This window comes from Pezoporus flaviventris, unplaced genomic scaffold (assembly GCF_033815535.1).
Source record: "Pezoporus flaviventris isolate CSIRO_AGI_PZ_B2104156 unplaced genomic scaffold, CSIRO_AGI_Pfla_v1 ptg000057l, whole genome shotgun sequence".
Taxonomy (NCBI): Eukaryota; Metazoa; Chordata; class Aves; order Psittaciformes; family Psittacidae; genus Pezoporus; species Pezoporus flaviventris.
Genome location: NW_026892605.1, coordinates 2,803,445 through 2,824,489, shown reverse-complemented (window position 1 = coordinate 2,824,489; position 21,045 = coordinate 2,803,445).

Here is a 21,045-nt window from a genome sequence, read left to right as displayed (position 1 = left end):
GAGAAACTTAAAAATGAGATCACTTAAAAAAGTAAAATGTAAAAAAAAATTATTTTTTTTTAATTGGGGAAAGTAAATCTGTAATACTGTAAATCACTGTTTGCCATTTAAGAAAACACTAGTGGCCCTCACAATTTGCTACATAAGATTCTGTTCTAGAAAGTTATATGAAAATTTTCTTGCAATACAGACAACTCGGAAATTAGGAGGGTCCAGAACAATTAACATTATTGTGTTTTCTATCTCTTAGAGTGCTAATTATGCCATGGGTTTGTTTAACTAAATTTTGACCTTTTAACTGTGTGCATCAGTGTTCCCATTAGTTCTCAACACTCCTATGTTCTTTCATTAGTCAGTAACAAAGCAGTTTACTGTTATTTTGAGTTAAACCTTGACTTGTATTTTGTTGATATTTTCCTTGATAAACATCCACAAAAAAATTCTCCTCCACCATAAGCCCTGTTTCTAATTCATTCTGTCCTAGGAGACTAATGACTTTCTTCTTTCCAGCAGCCTAATGAATTCTTCATGCAATTTATGTCCAGCTACCTGCGAAGATACAGGATTGCATTCAGTGTGGCTTAAATCTGAAGGTCCTGCATAGCTGGAATACTTCCTTGTTGGGCTGGGAGTGCTAGACTTTGCACTTTCATAGTCCAGAACTGAATTTTTTTTGAGTCATCGCCTGCCCTTTGAAGAGGTCTCTTTCCAAATGACTATGCATCCTGCTCAATTTAACGCACCAGTACAAGATCAGTAAGACTTCCCTGATGTTTAATTGTTTCTACTACTTAATTTAGTTACTTTAATTTACTTTAGTCTTAATTAAGAACATTACTAACCGCTTGCACTCAAACCACTGCAAAATCTTGACATGAATCCTTATCCAGACCCAGCCTCCTCTTATGGGTATACAGGAGCAAGCTGGAAGTGCACCACTCTGAGGCACCCTTCTTTTGCATGGGTCTTGCTGGTGCCAGACCCTGCCCTGAGCTCTGTGGTTCTGTGAAGCAGTCCCAGCTGCAGGCCGAATTTTGTTGGTTTTCCATAGCCTGTGGACCTTCCCCCATTACCAGAAACACTGCAGCCCCCACTGAAACCTTTCTGAAGTCCCCTGTCAGTTGTATGGATTGCCTCTGATCTCAGTGTGAATGTTGCAACTTAAAAGATAAATCCTGTCAGGAATCACTGTGGAGGAATTACTCAGTGTTTATCATCATCTTTATGCTTACAAGAACACTGGACCATTTTAGCCAGACATATTGAAGAGAGAGAGAAAAAAAACAAATTTATGTTTCTTTTTTAATAACAATTTAGAAATGGAAGAGGCTGAATACTGACCCAAGAGAAGATTCCCACCTTGTTTAGTATGCTTCAGTACAACAAACATAGCATGTAAAAACATAATTCAATGGACAGATATTCAACATTCACTTGTTATTGTTGGCTTTCAGGGACATATAACTGACTTTTCTGTCACACATTTTTGTTTTCCAGCACTTAGGATCCCAGAAAAATTACTTGTTAAGTGACTATGTAGCTGAAATACCATTTTCACATTTATTAATAAACATGGTAGTGAGGTCCTTTGGCCAGCTGTCTTTTATAAGTTTTCTAAAAATTACAGCACAATACTGTATTAGATTGGATTAATTTCTTTTCTCATCATACTTGAAGAAGTGTGTAATAAGAACTATATATAGGAATACTTTACAGTATGTAAATCACTGAAAGTAACAGAATTCCCACCCTAGTCAGAACAAGCCAATAATTGCAGCATTAGCTTTGGTACTATGGAGAAGACATGCAAGAGCTTTTTCTAAGAAATTACTCTTTGACAAGCATTTCTCATGGTAACATAAAGAGTTGTTTCCATCATGCTTCTGTGTAATAGATAAAATGTCCCTGGACTTTGCTCCTAGACCCAGACCTTTTAACCTCTGAATTCTGGAATGCAGAGATTTTTCTTATATTTCAAGTAACTGGGTATCTTATGTCACAATTACAGAGGTGCAGGTTGACATATGTATTTCAGTTTACTTCCCATAGGGTACTGTTGATGTCATGAGGAAAAGGCAGGTGTTTTGCACTCTTTCACTGAAACCGCTCTTAGTAGATTGGTCCAGTTACAAATGTTCTTTAATGCCTCTTTTGTTAATACTGAGGATTCACTACTGAGTGTAATTGGAAGGTTTGTGTTTACTGCACATGTGAGAAAAATCCCAGGCAACATAATTTGGTCTTTAAGTTTTCCCTGATAAGTTTCCTGGCTTCTTCACAGCAATGAATTAGCGAACATCAGTTTGCCTTCCAGTTCTTCCTAGGTCTCTGTTTTGCACTCTGTTTTGAACATTAGAGTTCATCTCTCTAATTGCCACCTCAGGGTACAACTTGCTTTCTTATTTTGGGGGCCAGAGAAATGTGTGTACATAATAATTCCCACCCCCAGCCTATGTGAACTGCTGTAATATAAAAGAAACCTGTATCACACAGATCTGTTCATCTTTGGTTTGAGAAGTTATGTCAGTGATTCAGTGCTGAATTGGTGTCTTACAGCACTCACACAGTTGCAAGCTGGAGGCACCATATCTCATCTGGACAAGATGCACCACAGAGGTCTGATCTACTTTGAAGTCAATGAAGATCAGTCTGTGAAAGAAAATCAAATGTTGGGCATTAAGCCTAATGTCTGAGTTACCTCCTAACTGTGGTACTTCCAGATGCACACACACATGTATACACATACATACTTTTAGCGTTCACATTTAAATGCTTCTTTAAAAACAAGCAGAGCACTCTAATTCCTAAATCTGATTATTACTGTGATTAATTTTAAAAGCTAGCATTCTTCCAGATAAAAAGTTTATACAGAAATGTAAATTTTTCCACTTTTTTCTTTCACAGGATTTGGGGCCAAAGGGGACCATTAGATCCTCTAGGTTCATTCTCTTTATGTCACAGGCTGTTAAATTTCTCCAAGTTACCCTTGTATTAAGCCCACTAATTTGTATCTGAGTAAATCACAACTCATATATAGAATCATAGAATCATAGAATAGTTAGGGTTGGAAACGACCTTAAAATCATCAAATTCCAACTCCCTTGCCGTAGGCAGGGACACCTCACACTAATCATATCACCCAAGGCCTCGTCCAACCTGGTCTTGAAAACTGCCAGGGATGGAGCATTCACAGACTCCCTCGGCGACCCATTCCAGTGCCTCACCACCCTAACAGGAAAGAATTTCCTCCTTATATCCAATCTAAACTTCCCCTGTAAGTTTCAACCCGTTAACCCTTGTCTTGTCACTACAGTTCCTAATGAAGAGTACCTCCCCAGCATCCCTATAGGCCCCCTTCAGATACAAGAAGGCTGCTATGAGGTCTCCATGCAGCCTTCTCTTCTCCAGGCTGAACAGCCCCAACTTTCTCAGCCTGTCTTCATAGGGGAGGTGCTCCAGTCCCCTGATCATCCTTGTGGCTCTTCTCTGGACTTGTTCCAACAGTTCCATGTCCTTTTTATGTTGAGGACACCAGAACTGCACACAATACTCCAGGTGAGGTCTCACAAGAGCAGAGTAGAGGGGCAGGATCACCTCCTTTGACCTGCTGGTCACGCTCCTTTTGATGCAGCCCAGGGTACAGTTGGCTTTCTGGGCTGCGAGCACACTGAAGCTGGCTCATGTTCATTTTCTCATCGACCAACACCCCCAAGTCCTTCTCCACAGGGCTGCTCTGAATCTCTTCTCTGCCCAACCTGTAGCTGTGCCTGGGATTGCTCCAACCCAGGGGTAGGACCTTGCACTTGTCATGGTTAAACTTCATGAGGTTGGCATCAGCCCACCTCACAAGTGTGTCAAGGTCCCTCTGGATGGCATTCCTTCCCTCCAGGGTATCAACCGAACCACACAGCTTGGTGTCATCGGCAAACTTGCTGAGGGCGCACTCAATCCCACTGTCCATGTCAGCGACGAAGATGTTGAACAAGACCGGTCCCAACACTGATCCCTGAGGGACACCACTCGTTACTGGTCTCCAGCTGGACATTGAGCCATTGACCACAACTCTCTGTGTGCGGCCATCCAGCCAGTTCTTTATCCACCGAGTGGTCCATCCATCAAATTGATGTCTCTCCAATTTAGAGACAAGGATGTCGTGTGGGACAGTGTCGAATGCTTTGCATAAATCCAGGTAGATGACATCACCTGCTCTACCCCTGTCCATCAGTTCTGTGGCCCCATCATAGAAGGCCACCAAATTGGTCAGGCAGGATTTCACCTTAGTGAAGCCATGCTGGCTGTCACCAAGCACCTTGTTGATTTTCATGTGCCTTAGCATGCCTTCCAGGAGAATCTGCTCCAAGATTTTGCCAGACACAGAGGTGAGACTGACTGGTCTGTAATTCCCCGGGTCATCCATTTTCCCCTTCTTGAAAATGGGGGTTATATTTCCCTTTTTCCAGTCATCAGGAACTTCACCTGACTGCCAGGATTTCTCAAATATGATGGCCAGTGGCTTCGTAACTTCATTCGCCAGCTCCTTCAGGACCCATGGATGGATTTCATCAGGACCCATGGACTTGTGTATGTTCAGGTTCTTAAGATGGTCTTGAACCAGATCCTCTACTACAGTGGGCCCAAGGTCTTCATTCTCACAGTCCCTGCGCCTGCCTTCCGAGACTTGGGTGGTGTGGTCAGAGCCTTTGCCAGTGAAGACCAAGGCAAAGAAGTCATTCAGAACCTCAGCCTTCTCCAAATCCTGTGTAGCCAGTTCTCCTGAGAGCTTTCTGAGGGGGCCTACATTCTCCATAGTCTGTTTTTTATTTGCTATGTACCTGTAGAATCCCTTCCTGTTATCCTTAATATCCCTAGCCAAGTTTAATTCTAACTGGGCCTTAGCTTTCCTAACCTGGTCCCTAGCTTCCCGGACAACATCCCTGTACTCTTCCCAGGCCACCTGTCCTTGCTTCTACTTATTATAAGCCTCTTTTTTCATTTGAATTTTCCTCAGGAGCTCCTTATCCACCCAAGGAGGTCTCCTGGCCCTCCTGCTGCACTTCCTTCTGGTTGGGATGCAGCACTCCTGAGCTTGCAGCAGGTGATACTTGAATATCAACCAACAGTCTTGGGCCCCCCTGCCCTCTAGGGCTCTATCCCATGGAAACTTACTAAGCAGGTTCCTGAAGAGGCCAAAGTCTGCTCTCCTGAAGTCCAGGGCAGTGAGCTTGCTGCACGCTCTTCTCACTGTCCTGAGGATCTCAAATTCAACCATCTCATGATCGCTGCATCCAAGGCTGCCCTGAAGCGTCACATTTCCAACCAGCTCTTCCCTGTTGGTGAGCACGAGGTCAAGCATGGCACCTCTCCTTGTCAGCTCCTCTATCACTTGCAGAAGGAAGTTGTCTTCCACACAATCGAGGAACCTCCTGGATTGCTTGTGCCGGGCCGTACCGTCCTTCCAACAGATGTCAGGGTGGTTGAAGTCACCCATGAGGACAAGGGCCTGCGAGCGTGAGGCTTTTCCCATCTGTCTATAGAGTGCTTCATCCGCAGGTTCTCCTTGATCAGGCGGTCTGTAACAGATCCCCACAGTAACGTCTCCCATCGCTATATTCCCTTTAACCCTGACCCACAAACTCTCTGTTGACTGCTCACCTGTCCCCAGACAGAGTTCCATACTCTCCAGCCTATCCCTAACATAAAGGGCAACTCCCCCTCCCCGCCTGCCAGGCCTGTCTTTCCTAAAGAGCCTGTAACCTTCCATTCCAACACTCCAGTCATAGGAGCCACCCCACCATGTTTCTGTGATGCCTATTATATCATACCCCTGTAGACATGCACACATCTCTAATTCCTCTTGTTTGTTCCCCATGCTACGGGCATTTGTATAGAGGCATCTGAGCCGAGCTCCAAATGAAGCCGGCTTATTGGCTGGAGAGGCTGGGATATCTCTACATTGCTCCGTGCATTTATTATAGGTTCTGGCAACTGACTGGGTGTGTTGGGATGGAATGATGCCTCCCTCCCCTAACACATCTAGTGTATGGCTCCAGCTAGGCACTTCCATCTGGCTGGTGTTGCAAATCCCTTCCTGAGTCCCCCATGAGCCCATGTGGGCTTCCTACAGAAGTCTTTTTCTGCCTGTAAGTTTGTCTCCACAGTTATTATTCTGTAGAAGAAAAATATTGGTTCATAGACTAAACCCAGACCTGACACTAGTTGCCCACCCCAATATTTTTATTTGAGTTTGTCTCTTTTACACATTCTAGTCCTATGTCTAGGTGTTTAACCTCTACTCATGACAAACATGTATTGCCATAGTCTTTGAACCAAAGTATGCTTCAAGGTAATTTTACAGTGACCTCCTTTTCTCTGACCTCTTTTCTAGCCTATTCATTGAATATTTGTCCTTGTGGCTTTGAGATATGTAGGGCAGCACAGGCAGCAGACACCCGTGTGCTTCATGTCTGAAAAAACAAACCCTTGGTAATTAGTGGTTTAGTATTGAGCTGGTAATCCAGTGAAATCCATATTGCAGCATTTGTTAGGACTCTGCTGACAGTATTTGGGTTACTGAACCAATGGACTCACTGCTCACTGTAAGGTGTGGAGAGGATGGGTGACTCCTGTGTTGCATCATGCTCGATTCTGCTTTCCACTTCCTGTTGTATGAGTTCCTTCTTGCAGTGTCTGCCCATTACTTTATTATCTTAGAAGGGGCAGCATAATTAAAAGCTTCCTGTCCTGGAATCATAAGATATCCCCACAGATAAGCCAAAGATTGATGACGTGGCTGGATCAGCTGTCGTTGTTGATGGTTGCAGTACCCTGTGTATGTATCTGTCAAACAGCCATCTCAAAAAATAGTGAATATTTCCCTTGCTATCATTAGTTGATAATTACATCTACATGTGTAAAGCACCCTGAAGCCACACTCCAAAATCAATATAAAGCAAACACAATTTAGAAACCTAAATGAGATATTCAGGGTCTGCTTTTAGCATTTAAGGGAATGATAGGTCAAATTCAGTTATCTGCTTTCCAGATGATAATTTCCATTTTACTAAATAAACCTCTATTAAGGCTGGCTAAAGCTTCTCTGTTAGTGGGTAAGGGATAGAAGAGAGAAAAGCAAGAGTAGCTGGGAGGTATGACCCTGTCTCACCTTTTCTGACAGAATCAAGTAGCATTGCTAGATTGGAGACAGGATCTTGCAGGTCACCAGACACTCTTTTCTGAGATGAGATGTAGCTTTTTTCATTCAGAACAACTCTCACTTCTAATGATTTTTATTTTTTTTTACCTTGAAAAAGCTTTCAGCTCTCGTAGCTACATCAGAGGTGGAGAAACTTCATGTTCACTGTTGTACAGAATATAAGGTCACCTGTTTCTTCTAAATAAGAACCTATGCTGAAGAGCAGCTGTAAACAAAACTGTGAAGAGGAGCTCCATATAACTGGTGCTACATCTGCATGTAAGGCAGGGGAGCAATCACACCAACACAGCATAGTCTAGCAAAGTCAGATTTTTGCCTGCATAAAGTGATAGACCATGCTAAAACCCTGTATGACCACCCTGAAGACTTGGTCCTAGCTTAGGTTAAATTATTGCCACTCTCATTTGTGTGCTTCACTAGCATATTCCCAGCTCATATAGTGCTCACAAAATAACTGCATCAGATGTAGGTTTTAAATAATTAATACGTAAATGTTGCTTATGGAAAGACAAAATCTCTGTGAAAAGATGGGGATCTCAATGATATTTGCTATCCACAAAGTAGCTGCCAGTGATGCCTTATACCCTTTTCCTCTTTTAAAGACAGAGGGATGATTTTCAATTGTCACCACTCATCAACTTTTCATGGCAATCAGAAGATAAATGGATCCAATATTAGGAGCAAATTGTCAAAATGTTAGCTTGTTGCCTATAGTAAAATGGTCACCTATGAAATCACAGCCCTCAAATATCTTAATTTGCTGCAGACTTCAGCAGAAACATGTGCTCAGCAGTTATTTCATAAGATTTTTCTCTTACTAGAGGGAGGCATTTGTTTTAAACAAATCCACAAATGATACTTCATAAAGCTGTGACAATTTAAGGAACACTATAATTACGTTACAAATTATACCGCCATGGAATTACTGGAAACATATTTATACCACCTGTTTCAATGCAGACAGACCCAATTTTTCATTCCTAACAGCACTGTATGTTCCTCTCATCATATTACCTGTGCAAAATAATCAGGGCATCATTGCTGGTCAAAGCAATAAATAGGATTGATCAGTCAAATTTTAAAGGCAATTTGTTGTGTTGTCTTTCTGTATTTACTACCAAGAATCCTTTATATTCAAAAAGAGAAAAAAAGAATGAAAAGCAAAAATTTTCGCTGTTCTTTTTGGCACGTCTACCTCTGAGTGCCAGCCAGCATCAGTCTCTGGCAGAGTGCTCTTGAACCATTCTCCAAAATAAATATAGCAGATGTCAGTCAGGTGTTTTTTCTACCCATGTCCAACCATTTGCCAAGAGATGCATTTTTATTTTAGGCCCATATCCTAGTAATTCAATTAATTTGTTAAAAAAAAAAAAAGTGTCCTATCTAAATAGAAGAGTCATGAAATACTTGCCTTCAACATCTGATTGGTAAATCTGACTCTGTATCAGCTCCCTGTAATCTCAGTCCTTACCTTCTCCAATTGAAATGATGAACTCTCTAAAACTCCATTTAGTGATTAAGTTCCAGCATTTGCAATATCAGACCCATCATTCTCCAGCACTTGTGAAGCCAGTCTGCGTGTCAGCATCACCTTACCCTTGCAGAGCTCAGGGGGGTTTGATGGTATCAGCCCATGGGATGCGTCTACCTCATCCACCTGCAGCTAACTAGCCTCCTCCCTGCTGGTTACAGTGCGCAGCCTCCAGTGAAGGTGAGCAGAGTGTTCTCTCACAAATCTTCGACTGCAGCTCAAAACAATGCGTTAATCTGCTTGTGTTGCTTCTTTCTTAGAGTGATCAAAATGTTAATTCATACACACAGAGGCACCAGAAATGGAAATTAGAGATCCTAATGAATTATACATATGGATTGCCCTAACATGGTTCATATATACACCAAATGGGGGTTTTGCCTGCTGTGATGGAGCTATTGTTGCATGCTTTTTGCAACAAGTAGGCTCAATCACTGCAGTTAAACTTATTGCTATCACAAGTTTCTCACTGTGCAAATGTAGCTGATTCAGCACTACAAGCCAGACCTCTCCCATTTTTAACAGATGTATGATGCATACTTTCTTATCTTTGCATGTTACACTGTGTACCAACAAACTATTATATGCTAATTTTCCACATCCTTTACACAAAGATATACATTGTTCAAGCAGGTTACACAACATTTCAACATTACATTCTTCAGTTTCTTAATACATATGTTTTACTACATCTTTTACGCTAAGGGGGATACTGTTTCCATGGCAAGTTTCACTTTATTTATTAGCCAGCACTGCTGAAATGCTGGTTGTATGACCCTGAGACATAGAGTCCTGAGAAGCATTTGGATCAGGGCTGCCTTACTGTACCCTCTGCGAGTCACTTCTTGACCCACAGGAGTTACATCTACAGTCATGTCTAGGAGCCTTCCAGGCACCAAGGCCAGCTGGCACCAAGTGTATCAAGACTATGCCTTTCCCTCCAAAACAGGTTGGGTGCAGGAAGACTGCCTCTTGGAAACAGTCCCTGGATCACTGAATTCCCAAACCGTGCCTAGGAATTGCTCAGAAGAACAGAGGTAGATAGGTCAGGTTCATGACCAGGACTGCTGTGTCCATGTCCTGCTGTCTGGGAATGTTTTGAAGCTTGCACATATTTACCAGCTTAGGCATAGCCACCAGGTCTGGCTTCAACAGTGCTCCTGAAGCAACTTGCTCTTGCCATTTAGGTCACCTGCAGTTTGATCTGATGTGTGTAAAAGTCAATGGTTAGATATTCATTGACCCTAATAGACTTTGGCCCAAACATGCCGTTCTCTGGGATTTCAGATGTCTCTGATTTGCAGGTTCATGTAGGGTGGCAAATATCAAAAGGTGACATTTGCACCTGACAGAAACCATTAAAAAAGAAAACCACTGCAATGTATGCTATTTACTCATCTACATATTTGATATGCCAGCCCAGTATGGTAGTTAAACATTCAAAGGAAACATATTTGTGGCATAACTTATTTTAGTACAATTTTGCTTTTACTTCAGTGACGTAGTTCTGTAATTTACAGGTACAAGTTGAAAGGATGAGTTTTCAAAATGTAGCCCGACAGTTTTATATTTTGTTTTTAGTATATTTTAAATGCCAAATCAAAATTATCATGTTTAATTTACTTTATTCTCAGTGGTTTTGCTTAGATTTATGAATTACCTTGGATTAATTGCTATATAACATTCTGGTTTTATAGTGTAATTGGGTGTGTCGAAGTGCATTCCATTTTATGACTTGCTTTAGGGTATATTTTGGATGAACTGTATAATATAAAATACATTTGGTGTTATGTTTTATATAATGCCAGAGAAAGCACAAAAAGTGCATTTAAGTTTCTGGGTTTATGGGTTCCATGTCTGGAAAACTTTGGAGGACAAATCTGCGCATTTTCAGTTTTTCTCAAATTGTTCCGAGTCTTTTCCATTTCAGTTTTTCACAATAACCTTTGAATTATTGAACCTTTGTGTCAATAATTATTTTCAGTCAGGACAAAATAAACAGTCTACCCTGGATGATAATATAAATAATGGTAATCATACTTTCTAACACTCCCATAGAAAAAGTCAAATCAGAGCAAGTCTAACTAAAGCAAAACAAATATCCTCCACTCTTTTGCACAAACCACAGGTGACTACCACCTGTGTTAGAACTTTCTGCTTTCTGGTCTTCGGAGGAATCAGAGTGAAATGCTTTGCATTAGCTGGCACAAAGTAATTGTTAACATCTGGAACTTCTGATTAGTAAAGTCCAAATTGTAAATCAGAGGCTTCTGTATGGACTGCCTTGAAGAGCCGTTGACTTTGTTTAGTACTTTTGATATGCTTACCCCAAAATTACACATCCTTGTAAATCTTAAGGTATGTTCCCTGAATCCTTTTGAGCCATTTAATTCCATGAGGTCCTCTCTTTTGCTGCATTTGTGCTGTTATGTCTCTCCCTTCCTCTACTCTGCACAGACAGAAAGAGAAGCAGCTTTGTGCTATTGGAGTGAAGAAGACTAAATCAGAAAGACCTTTCAAGGTTTGAAACTAGCACCTTCTTTTTATCATCTTTGTGACTCCACGTCCTGCCTTTGTTGCCATTGCAGCTTCTATGCTTTAATACATTTGTGAATGTGTAGTCAAAGTGCTACTCCAATGAACCCCTTTGCAGGCATATAAACAAAAAGCTGCTTCCCTAAAGCTGCTGAGCCCCCTCATCTGCCCCATTTTCAAATGGTTCAGTAAATGGTGTTTCCTTCCAACATAACATTGGACATTCATGTTGGAATATAGCAACCATTGTCTGCAAAGACAGAAAGCAATTTAGAGAAACCAAATTACAAGGTGAGAACTCCATTCATGAATCCCTGACAAAACTGAAAAGACAAATCAGTCACTAATGTTATGTTAAATGAAAACTGGAGTGTACTGAACTTTTGAGCTACTGTACTAACAAAGAACAGAAGTTTTCCCTACAAATGTCACAAGATTGGCTTCAGCATCAGAAGTCTGACTAATGAATCACTAATGTGACGTAATAGTGGTTGGTACCTGGTCTTGTAACAAAGTGCTAGAGAAGTATTTGTTTCTCAGACTTGATTCAAAGTATTAAATATGAATCACAAAGAATAAAGATCAAAAATTTGATTAATTAAAGAACATGTGAAACAACTCAAGGTATATTTTATAGGCCAAAGACAGACCCAACTAATGAGTTTCCTCATTTATTTTGGAAACTGAAATCATTATAATATCATTCTACAACTTGATGCAGATACTATAGTCTCTTACTAATGCACTTTAGATTAACAGGATCTATATTTAGTGTTAACTAAATACAATAATCATGCAGTGTATTTTCTATACTACTCTCTCCTCTTTCTTTTTGAGCATCTAAAAAGTTTCACTGGCAATAATGAACTGAATCTCACAGTGTATGAAAGTACATGATGAAGCTGGCTCCCAGGGCAGAGAGCCGGACTGAGCATTTATGTGACTCAGCCTAGTATCACTAGGGACATACCCTAGTATGTTGCTAGTATCTCCACATGCTGGCTATCTCCACATGCTGGTGTCCCCATGAGCACAGGCAAACTGAGCCAGGTAATCTAAGGAATGGCAAATACATGAAGATGATTGTGCATCCTAATACGGCTCAGTATCCAAGAGAAGTTAGATCCTAAACTGCCTTTGGACCTTTTGAAAATCTAATTTGATGCTGGTTTGCATTGGAAGTATCTTAAAGCCTTTGAAAATTCTATTTTAAGCAATTTGTTCATACACGTCAACAGACTTGTAACAGGATCTGGGCATGCACAAACAGCAGAAATAGCATCTCTAAAGGATATAGAGATCAGCAACTTCAACTAGTTAAGTTGAAAAGAAATCTATAAAACAGTAACATTATAAAAAAATGAAATATCTCTGAGATTCCAGAATACTTGAATATAAAAAATGGAAGCATCTGCCTGCTATTGACTTTACACTCCCAGTGATCTCTGCAAGCCTAAGACATTTCCATTTAAAATTTAAGGAGTCAGTTGTTATCAAAATACAATCTCCATCACACAATCTTTACATAGACATCTGGTCTGAAATGCTGCATGTCCATTGGTCATATATCCACAAAATACGTAAAAATGAACATCTGTACAAAGGCTGTGAGGCAATGAAGATTAAATGCTAACTTTATCTGTGAGCTTTTCGTAACTCCTACCAAATCAGCTGCCCACAAACCACAGGAGTTTACCGCATAAGCAGATAGAAATGTTGTTTGGAAAGAACAGGATGATGATTTCCAGTTCATGAGATATTTATCCCAAGACACATTCATTCATCTGTTGCACATTTAAAAGTCTGCTTTTAGCCACTTGCTAAAGCAATACTGAATCAAAAGAGCATCTCTTTCTAATAACAGCTTCATTCCACACTGACTTACAAGCAGTCACTGTATAATCTAAAGCAGTAGAAACAAAGTGTGAGTTCAGGAAGTCTGAGCCACAAGGAACGAGATTCTGCACCAAAGATGCAGCTACATTGGGATGATTAATGGGGGTGCAGAGCCCAAATCCTGCAGGAGGAAAGGAAAGTAAAAGGCGAAGTAAGGTTCTCCTTTTTGCAAGGAGAGTCTGTGTGCAAACCTGCCTGCCTGCTAGTTGTTGAGGGCTATGTACATATGTTTCCTTAGCACATCACCAGAAAAGCCTTCATCAAGGATTGGGATGTAATCCTGGACTGGTCCAATGATAAATGAGTTTTGGTTGTTTTAAAGAAGAAAATTAGCAGGAAGAATATGAAGTAGCTTTGTAAGGTTTGTGAACAGATTCAGCTAATGCAGCATGAGATATCTTTATAACAATTACAAAATTAATTAAAATTAATTACGATTTTTAAAATTATGTGGGCATTTAAGACAAAGAATACTTGAAAATCATTTATCTCAGTTTGAATGCTTTCAAACTGCTTTTAGGCATTTATTAACTACCAATAGCCTTCATTTTTAAGCATTACGTATAGTCATGCATGAACAATTGCATCCTGCAGTCTTTCATTTGATGGAATTTATTCACAGACATCCTTCCTAGGATGGAACATGTTCCTGGAACAGGTTACAGTTTGATCTAAACACTGTCAGTTTGGGTTCAGATTGATCACTTCCAGTAAGGAGTTCAGTAACAAGTTCCTGAAATGAGAATGCTTCATCCTCGGAGACCACTATTCCAACTCGGTGCTTTGTGCGGCAACCTCTGTGAATGTGACTGTTTAATTGTATTGTGATGGATGCTTCAGGGACTGCAAGACTGCAAGACCGATTTATTAGGAGTTTTGCAGACTAGTCCACAGCTACGTGTTTTGTTTTTACCTGAATATTCATATGTTTCTAAAACAATTCTTGTGTTGACCATAACATTTACTCCTGACTGATGCTCTTGATGTCAGTATTTCTGCTCAGCAGTCTCATTAAGCCCTGAACAGACCATAAACTGCCTTTGACTAAGATGCAGATAAGAAAAGAAATCCTTTACCTAGTAGTAGCTGGTCAATAAAGTTATAAATATTTTACATACCCCTGAGAAGCTTATTTTTCAATTTCTTACTCTATGAGTTTCCTATCTCTTGGTTGTCAGTTTGTTGGGTTTTCTTAGATGCATCTTGTCTTAGCATATAAGACTAAAGCAGTACTGTAAAAATTACTCTGATGATATTTTCTTTCAAGTGATCTGTGATATTGACCTTTAAACTAGAGAAAATTTGCAGTATTTTAAGGGCTTTACCTGTGTTTTTCTGTTAATGCTTTTATATGAGTCTTGCCAATGTGTGGTGCCAAGTGCTAAGCTAAACTGGCAAGGATAATTGGGGAAAATCTTATATTCCCTGGGGAGAAAAAAATCAAGTCCCAGAGGATAGTCACAGTCCCATATGATTTCCTTATGCAAGATGATATGAAACATATACTTTCTATTGTCTTAGCTGCCAAAATCATTGTCATATGTACCACTTTGGTCGTCTGGAATAAGCATTAACTGCAGCTAGGCATATTGCTAATTCCCCTCTGTGAAATCAATGTAAGATCTTTGCCAAGAAGTAGTATCCCACAAAGTTGGCTTTGACATATTTTCACTATTACCAGGAGGTTCTGATTGCCTCATTAGAATATTTTGGCCACCAGAAGGACATTTTGTCAAGTGCCTCTATACCTTCCTGTCATGTGTGTAGGTAGGTTCGTATGTCATCTACCTTTACATCACAACCTATGCAATGTGGTGCAGTGCTCCCAAGCAATGGAAACAGATTCCTCTAATCCTTTTGTGTGGTGAGATTCCTGTCATCTTCTATTTTCCTATGTAATTTTTTAATTGTTTTAGAAAAGTAGCTACAGCTCCCACCCTTGATCAAGACCCATTAGGTTAGGGACTGCTTAAAATCTAAACTTCTGACTCCCTGCTCAATGCCTGAAATTCGGTATTTTTCTTCTTTCTTGTCTGTAGTCTGGGCTTCCTTCCTTCAGCTGGCATGTGTACTGAGATACTCTACTTGCCAGACATTTCTTATACACATAGCTAAATCCACTAGTTTTTCAAGAATTTACAGTGAAATATATATGTCTGCATGAGGAAGTTTGGCTTTAAGTCTTTAAAAGGATGTCACTTCAGTTTTCATATTTTCTACCAGCTCATTCTGGAAAGAAAAGTATTAATTCTGCAAATAATTGGTTTTCAGTGTCAGGAATATGGATTTCACTTGCCATTCTTTAAGCTGTTATCATAAAAAAAATTTAGTTTGAACAAAAGCCTTCCAAATAAGCCTTTGAAGACCTCTGTCTTTCCAAATTCAAAGGATCAATTTTCCTTTTCAATGATATCAAAAAAAAAAAAACAAAACTATTCACAAATCCTCTTCTTAGGGCCTCTTTCTTACCTGCTATCTCCCAGCTACATATTTTGCTTCTAAAGAACCTGGCTAAAATAATCTCGTCTTTATTGCCAGAGGTTTTCTTATGTCTCCCAGAATCTTGATCAGACATATGTTGTTTAAACTGGCTGGGGCCAAACGTGTGAAATGATTTTTAACAAAAATTTATCATCCAATGCTAACTCTATTGCTCTGTGAGTCTGTGTTTTGTTTGGCAAAGAAACTGTAATGGAGATCAGAATGATAAGTACAGAAGATTATTAAGAATTTCTTAGATTTCTAAAGAAACAAAACTGGGCTCAGCATCTTGGGGAGCACAAACTGGTCCTTGGGAGTAACGATAGGTTGTACACCAGATACCTTTATTGATAGTCCAGAAGAGATTCCATCTCCAGGCAGACCTCCAGGAGCAGATGTGCCACAAAAAGGTAGGAGCCTTTCTGCCTTCAAGGCATGCATTGGTACAGTTGTTATCTGTACTTTCTTACAAATAAAGGTTAAAACTCATCCCACAGTAGGTTCTCATTGCCAAGATAATTTCAACACAGTGGACTCAAAAGCTGCATAATGTACAATGCTGGAAATCCATGTTTACCTTCATCAAGTGCCCTCCACCTCCCTACCCCACCCCAAGAGCACATTGGCAAAAGGCAACAGAAATATTTCTTTCTCTTTTCTGAGTTTTTTCTCTTTTCAAATCTAAGGCCCAATCGGCTTTTATCGGGAAGTTAGTCATATAGACTTTAATATATGTTATTTTGGAAGAATTCAGAAACTGCCAAAATAGAAACAGCCTACCTCTTTTTATCCAAAAGAAAGCAGAAACGAAGGCATCACTCCTGTGTACCAGGATAGCTATTTTAAGCAGGGAGGAAAATAAGGGTGTTGACCTGCAAGGCTATCACCTTCCCTGTCCTGATAACTTCCTGCACACTGTGTGTCCTTCTTCTAATAAGAGAACAGAGATTATCAGTAAATAATGACAGGTTCTACAAGCTGCCTGCTGCTCTTTCTGTAATGATGTTTAATTTACCCTTGCTCTGTCTCATCATGTTGTCTTGATTATGACTGCCTCAGGGCCAGGTCTGTGTGTGGTTGTATGTTTAGAAAGGCCCAAGCACACACCAAGCGCTACCAGAATCCAACTGTTGTATTAATTTTTATTGTTTGTGATCAGCTTTGTAGGCTGGGAGAGATCAGTTCTATATTTGACTGGAAGTTCAGGAAGGAAAAGGCTGGGAAACTGCAGGTGGTCCCCAAACCTTACTTTCTCCTCAGAGTCTGAGCCCTCAGCCAGGCATCGGTGGGACCAGAATGGCTCTGTTTTGACTGTTGTAGTGTTTGAGATACATAGAAAATGTCTGCTCCAAGCCAAGCTAGGGTTTGGGGATTTTCAAAAAATGTCATGATATTTCACCTTGAAATGATGCATTTTACTCAGTTTTGCAGAACCGTCTTGAGCATTGTTACTGGTGTTTTATCAGTTTAGCTATGGATCTTCATTTGTGTCCTCCAGGAAAGTCTGGGAACAGATGCACTAACAGGTGAATACTCCTGGAAATTTTGCCTGGATATGTGTTACTTGACTTTATTTGGTGTTTTAAACTATCGAGTACTGTATTGCTGCTGTACTCCTGAATAGCTGCTGCCTTCTAGTCAAAATAAAGATGTATGAAAGGCCTTGTGAGTAATTTGGAAAGGGATGGGTTGAGGATGTGAAATTATATTGACGGTCTTAGGGTATATAACCTGTGCCTAAGGCTCACTCTTGCTTTAATTAAAGTAACACTCTCCAGGGATTTTAGGGCTTGGTTGCCTTTAGTCTCAGGGTGATTGTGGATTCAGTAAGCAAAAAGGGCCCTTCTCATGTGAGGATCTCATGAAGGTCATGGCTAAATTCCTGTCCAGCAGTCACTAAACCAGTAACTTGTGAACAGTAATTACATCTTTATGATATATAGTATGTTAGGAATAAATGTGTGCTGTTATATTGCAAGAAGAAGCATCCAGTCATATGAGGGTTCCCCCTCATCCTACGCTCAGTCCACCCACCACCTCAGAGGCATAATGAAATCCCCAAAGGGGTAGAAGGGCAGCGCAAGGCAGCCTGGAGAAGGACAGGGAAAAAGGAGGAATAAGGACAGGTTACCTATCAGTCCAGGAAACCTCGAGCTTCAGTTAAGCACCATTTACCCAAGTGTGTCCCTTCTTCAGAAGCTGTGTTCAATATGGACTGTGCCTTATGTGGACATATACTTCATATTTCATATTGATCTCATTCTGATTTATTTCCTATTCTTATGCATTTAAACTGCTGATATGAAAACTTAGCATTTGTTTAGGAACATTCTCTGGGGACAATTCATAAATATACAGCAAGGTTTCGCTTTTCTAAAAAAAAAAAGAAAATAAAAAAACCACAAAAATGTCCTAGACCGTATTCCAGGTTCTCTTAACTTTTTCCATGCTGTTACATCCCTAGAGCTTAAATCTCTAAAATATAGACTGTATATATACTTATAATAGTACCAGTGCTAGTGTGATTTCTGACTACACGCAACAGCCTGCACCAATTCTGCATTTATCGTTATTCCCTCCTAGTGAGGCAAATTTTCATTTACAGATAGTTGTGTGCCCACCCCTGCTTTACAAAAGGAAGGACAGGGAAAATTTTCAGTGTAAAGGTTCATTTTAGGGGGAAAAAAGTCAGTTCTTAGACTTCGAAAAGCAGCATTGTTATGTATCTACAGAACAGTAGGAAAAGAAACAAAAGTGCACAACATGCCATGAAGATTATCTGTAACAAAAGATTTTCAACTGCATTGTGCTCTGTATGCTGCTCTTGGTGCCCAAATGAAGCAGGGCCCATACAGTGCAATGCAGGCACATGGTGGCTGACCGCACTGGCACCCAGCCAGCTCACCGTAAAACACCAGCCTGCACTGAACTGCAGACAGCGCTTAGCCCAGCTTTTCTTCCAGCTTGTAACTCCTCAAAGCTCAGAGGTTTCTCACCACTACAGTTTATCATCAGACAGATCCAGGAGGTTTTGGCTGACATGACTTTGAGCAATCGTAAAAACTGAAATGAAAATCAGGAAACGAGAAAGAAAAGTTTATGTCAAGCTCCAGCAAACCAAAACATGGCAATCTTCAGCAACTGTGTCTGTGAAATTGTTGCTGAGAACACAATATCCGTTAAAAACATGGTGAATCTTTTACAACTTATTTGTGTGTGCCTGATTCACAGTTGCCTTGTACAGAAGCCTAATTCCTACACAACAGTAATATCTTGGCTATTATATTTCTGGCTTATATCTTTATACCCAGCAGAAGGACAAAACCAGTCTTTTGCAAGGAGGGTAATTTTCATCAATAATAAGCAGAAGAGAAATATTTCAGCCTGACCTACATTTCTCTGGGCCCTTGCATGGCTGGGATTTTTCCTGTACTCCACACGGTTTAGTTTAGTTTAGTGAAACCAACTTTTCAGGAAATATCGTGTTTTCTATATCCAAGCACAGAGAGTGTTGTGAAATGCTGTATTTACCATGTTCAAGTGTACTGGGACTGTCCAGGCTTCAGCAAATATACATTGTGGTTAAAAACAAGAAAATTAATGTAGGCAGAAAAACAACTTGTGAAAGTGCAAGAAAGAAATAGTTTGGGGCAAAGAGGACAGGACAAGTGAGGCTAAAATGCGTTGTGTGTACACACAGTTCCCAAACTTCCACAAGTAACCCTGTGTTGCTGTGTTCAGTCACTCTTCGCCTTTCATCACTGCACTCTTCACTCGTTTGCAGTGTTGAAGAACAAAAGGCAGAAGAAAAATGGGGCAAACATGCAAGTTTCGAGAAACTTGCATCAGGCTTCAGTGAGGTAGTTCACACAATATACTGGAGCCTTTAATTCTCAGTTGGTTTTACTTCTTCACAGTGGTTCTGGCCTCTGTTAAACTTACTTGCTTTGGACTTTGAAACAAAGCTGAGAAAAAAGGGTAGCAGTAAGTCTAAGACACTTTTGTCCTCTCATGGTCTCTGGGACTGTCAGGTGTAACTTTGGACCTCTCCGAGTGCTGCCGTTTTCCAACCAGCTTTTTATGCTAGCTGCAGATTACTGGGGTGCAGTGTTCCCCAGACACAACCTGTCATGCCCTGGCTGGCTGACAGACTGTGTGTTACTTGAACCAATCGCAGTTGCATCATTAACTTCAGGATGTGTTGTTACCCACTAAAGTAAGCACAGAAGGTCCCAGACAGGTTTGCATAGCCTAAACCGAAGTCTGTGTCAGCACATCTTCACAGTTTACCAGATTAATTTAGATTTGGTTCCATATGTATGTTTACAGCCTCCACATCCTGACTGTAATATAGACCTACTCATAAGTCAAGAAAGACTGATTTTGTCTGCTTGCCATCTCCCATAACCTAGGAGGACCTTGTGTTATCTCTAATCTAACCGGTCTATCTAATCTAAACAAGTTTTTCCCCATCCACCTCAAACAATCATTAGAAGAAATAACGTAACATATCTGTGAAGGGGAAACATGCCATCATAATTAAGATTTAGCCAACCGTTTATATTTGTTAATATTCAGAGTAGAGGTACATAAAACTTCCCATTTGTGCTTTGAAACAACCTCCCAAACTTTTGTATCAGACGTACAACAATTCATGCTTGCCCTTGCAGCTTCTCAGACTGACAACATGGATCTACCATCTGTGTTCAGGTCTTAATGACCATCCCATACTATGACAATACCATCTCTGGAACATACTTTACTTAGTGAACAATAGCTCAGAGCTACTGGGAAATTTCCTGCTTAAAAGCAAGTTTTAAGTTCTTCATAAATATTTTCTATTTTCTACTTTTATTCTACTGTCTGCCTGGGACATGAGTAACTCTACTTCTGTCTCCAGATATGAGGAAGTTGTATAAATACTTATTTTCAGCAAATGTGTATTCTCTGCTAATCTTTGAGTGGTTTCTTATTTCAAGTAAATATGTTTTTTTTTTAAATAATATTATTCCAGAGATGCTGCTTTATTGCTTATTGGCTTTTTTTTAACTTGTTGTTGTTACTACTGCTTCTATCATTACTACCATTATTATCAGCCCTGCTATTATCATTATATTGTCATTGTTACTTATTATAGTATAATAATAACACATCAAGACAAAGACTGAGTCACTGTAGAGAGATGCCTCTGGCAGAGATCCCGTTTTTGGTTGGTAGAGAAGTCTCTGACAATTAATTCATAGGAAAGCTGTCATCGATCCTAGGAAGAAATCAGGGGATAAAAGGCACAACAGTTATTTAGCCTGTGTGGGGAGCCAATTAAAGGAAATGTGGCAGAATTCTCTGGTCAGAAGAATTTGTTGATCACTAGTTACCATTACATTTACAG